Raw genomic sequence first — 5895 nt, 5'->3', positions numbered from 1 at the left:
CTTGCTGTCTTTCGATGGTATTTTTCTTTTCATCTTGCCTCTGTATAATGCATATTAAAGTTCATTAGTGCAGCGCTGCTTTGTTTACAGCGGAAACCAAGCGCCACCTGCTGGCAGAGAGTGTATCTGCGTCTCGTTCAGCTCGTCTGCTGTTTCTGTTTCATGCAGATATTTTTTTATGTATAGTTTCACAAAACTGAAGTCAAACCATTCTGTCTTTGCTTCAAATTTCTAAATTATACAATCTAATTTGGATTAAAAACTGCTCATGTTGCATGTATGTAGCCTCTTTGTTTGGATCATAATTAAAATGCAGCGGTTGCCTCTAATTTTAAATGGAAAGAGCACAGACAAAGCCTTATTTTGCTTATATGAAGAGATTTCTTTTATTTGTGTTATTTATGTATTTGATTTGGGGCTTGTTTTAAAATTTCAATTTAGTTTTGTTATTTACATTTACATTATATTTAAATTTGGGTATTTAGCAGACGCTTTTGTCCAAAGCGACTTACAAATGAGGACAATAGAAGCAATCAAAACCAACAAAAGAGCAATAATATTCAAGTGCTATATTAGTATATTATTATAGTGTTATATTTCAATTTCACAAAGAAACATACAGTATTTTGTCCAAGCAATAATAAAAGGACACATTAAATTTATAATTTGTCTTAAATCTCATTTTGTAAAAAAAAAAAAATTGTGAGTTGAGTGAATCGTTACATCTCTATTAGTTAGTTAGTTAGTAGTCCATTTTGTCCCAGTACTAAATAAATACTAGTTTATTTGAGATGTTGTTTTGTCTTTGACTCCCAACAGCTGGAACAGGAACAGCAACCCTGAGCCCTGGAATAAGCTCAGTCCAAGCTACCAGTACAAGGTACATGAGCCCACTGTTGGCATCATAGAAGCAGTGTTAAGTATTTATTTGCTTTTAAGTTATTTTTGTTGTTGTTTTGTTTTGTAATTCGATGTCAGGGTACTATAACACAAAACACAGTTATGCAAGTATATCAATTAAAAAAACAACAACATGAAACATGTTAATTATTGTAGAAATGCCTCACAACAGCCTGTGAAAAAGGTCCATGCTTGTTAAAACCAACATTTGTCTCAGTTATGATTTGTCTAGTACAAATGTATTAGTATTAATTCTAGTTTAACGTTAATTCCACATTTATATTTAAACAGAGCAGGCTTTAGTTGCATTGAAATTGCGGGGGACCCCGAATAGGGGCTACAATAATCATCACCACCTTTAGCAGCACCTCTAGCAACAGCCCTGTAGCTAACTTATCATTTGCAAACATTTAATCACAGTTGCATTTTAGGTAACTGGGGAGCTGAGGATTGTTCATAGATGTGTGAGAAACAGAAATAGCGCTCCTCGAGAGAAGCACAGAATTTCAAAAGAATTGATGTGGGTTTATCTTAATGTCTTTAACGTTTCACCACTCGACCGAGCGGCTTCATCAGTGTAGAACAGGATGTGTTGGTATTTCCTGTGTTAATTCCCTGATGGTCTGAATGTGGCACACGAGCTGGGCTGACATGCCCAGCAGATCACGAGTCTCACTCCTTCAGCACAATTGGGAAGGAAAACGAAATGCTGGTCAATAAATGCATATAACATCACTGTCTGTCTCCACCTGCCATATACAATCGATGTTGCATGTTTTCTATTTTTTCTTCTTTAGTTTGTGGCCATTAACACAGACTACAAAAACCTGAAGAAGGAAGGACCAGACTTCTGAACATGTCACGGATGTTGCCTCAACTTTTGTCATGAAGATGCTGAGATGTCCTTGTGCCTCACTAGTCTAAATACACAATAATAATAATAGAGAAAATAAACTTGTAGGATGTAGGATCTTTTCTATATTTTTTATTTTAACCTTTATTTCTTCACTAAACACGCTGATAGTCATACTCACTAGCATGAGATAAAGAGCAGAATAAAGGACTAAACTAGTCTACTTTTATTCATGTGCATTAGACGTTAAGCTTTATAGAAATCCCCAAAGTTGCAGAGATAACATGACCTCCCTCTTGTGAGCATGAGAAAGGGCGAAAGGAAGACGAGCAGATGTTTGTCTTTCTGTAAACAGGACCTGAACAGCAGAGACTCATGGGAAGGAGACTGAGCTCCCTCAGGCCTGCTCTTGAAGTCTGTGATAATTTGGAAAAGCAGCCGTCTGTTCAGAATAATGCACATTGACATGTTTATCTTTGTCTCTCTCACTATATTTCTTTCTGCACTTATTACTGTCTTCATTTTTATATCACTGTCATCCATCTGTCATCATTCAACTTCATTTCAAGGTCTTCTGTACACAGTTTCTTCGGACTGGCAAGCCATACAAACAAACACAGGAAATAGGCAGATATTTTACTCTGAGTGTTTACTCTTCAGACCCCCAGAGAGTTTCAAATAATACATAAAAATTTAAGTTTTTTTTTTGTAAGCATTTTATCATTAGCTACCAACCAAAATCCTAGAAACTGGGGGGAAAAAACTGTTAAGATAAAAACACTTTGAATACTGAGAATGGACACGGAGCTTTATTTTACCCAGCTAAATTCAGTTACTGTTTTGAATTGTGCTAAAACACTTGAGGGTGTTTAATGACATGACTTTACACAGTATGAAATACAAAGATTGTTATATTTTCAAGAAGGTTCGACTGATGTTTTATGCAACACTCCCCACCACTACTAGGGGCTTATGTACATTGCATGGTGGGGCAGAATGTTGGTGCCTTTCAGTTCATGATTTGAAATACTGAATAGAACTAATAGAAATGTGCATTTGTTCATGCAGTTACGATTTAATTATTGATTTTGCATATTCTTGTATGAGAAATATATATTCTGTGTTTTAGGCGAGATTAATAAAGAATGCTGAAAAAAACATCTCTACAGTGTTTTATATATATATATATATGTGTGTGTGTGTGTGTGTGTGCACATACTGTATTTGTTGGTAACACTGGTGTACATGAATATTCACGCTACCATTTTGTTTAGTTTCTTTAAAAATCTTTAAGTTTATTGCCTTAAAAGCTTAAAAGGGACTGAATGCGTTATTGTGTTTACTACAGAAAAATAGACTGTACAATACTGTTTCTGTCACTTAGTTTGGAAGTTTGGACTTTCTGTTTCTGTCTTGTTAGTTGTCACGGTTTTTTATTTGATTTTGTCATTCAGTTCAGGTGTGTCTAGTCATTATCTTAGTTTGATCTGTGTATTTAAGTTCCTGTCTCTTCAGTGTTAGTTGTCGGGTCTCGTCAATGTTATGTGTGTCACCAGCCTTCCATTACCTTGGAATGATCTATCTGTGGATTTATTAAAGACTGTTTTCCTTAATCTTCGTCTTCGTGTGTGTTCATCGATACAGTTATTGTGACAGTTTCTTCTACTTCTATCATATTTCTATAGATTTAGTTGGCAAGAAGGCCCATTCATTCAACAAGTTGCTCATTCATTCCTGTGAGGAAAACAGGGAGAAATGTCTGATTCGGGTTCAAAAAGGTAGGATAGGGTGAAAAACTCCATCTCATTTTCTCCTCCAACTTCAAAATCATCCGACATCGTTGTTTTACAACAAGCTCAAGTCAAGTGAAGTCACCTTTATTTGTATAGTGCTTTATACAATACTGACTGTGTCACAGCAGCTTTACAGTGTCAAACAGGAAAATAGTTTGTCAATAATGCAAGAGGGCAATAACAAAGAGTAATTTTTTTCCAGCTATAGTCAGTGCATTGATGATTCAGTGATACCATCGTCCAGTTCAGCTCTCTTCCAATAGTGTCTGTGCAATCAGTCAAGCATCCCCAACTAAGCAAGCCAAAGGTGACAGTGGCAAGGAACCAAAACTCCATCAGTGACAAAAATGGAGAAAAAACCTTGGGAGAAACCAAGCTCAGTCAGGGGGCCAGTTCTCCTCTGGCCAGACGAAACCAGCATGGCATGGTTTAATTCCAGGCTGCAACACAGGTCAGATTTTGCAGAGGACTCGTTTGGTTCCCGTGGTCTTGTGTCGATGGTCGTCGAGGTGATGAGGTCTTCACAGGGGATCTGTCTCTGGGCCGCATCTAGTTGACATGGTCTCTGCTGACATTCAGGGCTGTAGAGCTTCATCTCTAGGTGCTGATCCACCATCTGTTGACGCGGACAACGACGCAGAAGTATAAATTGACGCATAGCCTACGGCGTAGGTTCGACGCAGGAGTATAAATCAGCCTTTAGTTTTATTTTCCAAAGATAACTCCGAGCTGCAGTCACTGTTATTGCTTTCCCTTGTGCTTTTCTCCCAGGAATTTGGAATATACTCACATTTGCTATCACCACGAGTCATCGGATTCTGAAAGACTCCTCTGAATCTTTCAAAAAAGACAAGTATTTCTCAAATGAATCGCATATAGCACACATTTACACACACACACACACACACACAAACAGATCTGCACAACATACAGTGCAAATTTACACAAACACACACAGCACAGATGCACACAAACACTCAAGATGTATACAGTGCAGTTTTACACAAACACAAGTCCCATACAGATCTACACAAACACAAGAATGGCTGTTTTTCGTGTGGGTATGTTGCAGTCCTGGAATTGTGAATAGTTTTACGTCATACTATATCTGGTCAGTATTTAATACTTTGGTCAATAACTCATTAATTTGTTGACATAATATGGTAACTGTTTTTTTTTGTTTGTTTTGTTTTGTAAAGTATGAAATGTAACAGTAACACCAAGAATCCTGTATATGTTGAGGTTGACAAAAAACTGAGATATGTAGGGCAGTGGGCTATGCGAAGATCTACACACATACACACATGAATGCCTGTTTTTAATGTGAATGTTGCAATCTTGCAATTCTGAACATGCAGTTTTTAAGACTGTATACAATAGCTCGTTTAAATAAAGATTTGTAATTTGTAAATGTTTTAAGTAAACATTTGTGCTTTTATACAGTTTCCATATGTAGGCTATTCATGTATATGTTTTGTGGAAACTTTGGGTTTGACATTACCCACTTGCTGAAAATATAATAGTGAAGCTGCAAATAATGCAGTATGATGTGATGTTGGAATGGGTTTCATGTTACACATGTGCTCCACATGTTCTAACCTATGGTAACATCTTTTCCACATGTGATGTTTTATTAACAAGTTTCGGGAGGAGCGCGCACAGATAATTAACACGGCCAGTTCATCATCAGTAATTACACCATCTATCCAATCAGCTCAAGAGAGAACCTCTATAAATAATCAAAGCAGCCTTACCTCCATTATCTCCCGTCCTTAGCATCCTTTGCACCATGTCAGACATCGAGCTTTTCCCGGACGATAACGAATTCGACACCACGGGTCCTCCGGTGTCTTCAGTCGCCGTCCAGCACACCAGCGCTCCGCAGGACACCATAAGCGAGCCCGCGGCTGCAACTCGGGGCCGCCGGCCCTCCCGCGCCGCCATCGCGCATACCTCCAGGCACCGAGGCACGCCATCACCTGCGCCTTCAAGGCGTCAGCCACCTTCTCCAGCGTCCTCCTACGCCTCAGCCCTCTCCCCCGCCCCAGCTGCGGAGAAATGGACCGTGGCAGAACTACGCCAGGCGCTCGTCAGCTCCGGCGTCAGCATCCCACGACGATCAGCCAAGGCAGATCTCCTCGCCCTCTACACTTCCCTCCTAACAGGGGCGCCTCCAATCTTCACTCCTCCATCCAAGGCCGCGGACAAAGCGAGCCAGGGCCGTAGTGTTCCATACTCACGGCCCGGATTGACCACCACTCCTTCGAAGACGGGCTTCCGGCCAGTAGGCCGCAGCAAAAAGCCTTCGGCAAGCCTGGGCCGCGCCCCGGATGCCGCCAGCCCCAGACC

General features: G+C 39.7%; 1 long non-coding RNA gene across 1 annotated transcript; it reads left to right on the top strand.

The window, feature by feature from the left end:
- Nucleotides 1-819: 819 nt before the first annotated feature.
- On the top strand, nt 820-1890 carry LOC107571902 (uncharacterized). Its single transcript, XR_001607255.1, has 2 exons — nt 820-880; nt 1698-1890. It is a non-coding gene; the product is annotated as an uncharacterized lncRNA (long non-coding RNA).
- Nucleotides 1891-5895: the final 4005 nt, after the last annotated feature.

The sequence above is a fragment of the Sinocyclocheilus grahami genome, unplaced genomic scaffold, assembly GCF_001515645.1.
Source record: "Sinocyclocheilus grahami isolate Dianchi unplaced genomic scaffold, SAMN03320097.WGS_v1.1 scaffold1667.1, whole genome shotgun sequence".
In the NCBI taxonomy this organism is placed as follows: Eukaryota; Metazoa; Chordata; class Actinopteri; order Cypriniformes; family Cyprinidae; genus Sinocyclocheilus; species Sinocyclocheilus grahami.
Note: the sequence above shows the minus strand (reverse complement) of the source record. Positions and strands in the feature narration are given on the sequence as shown.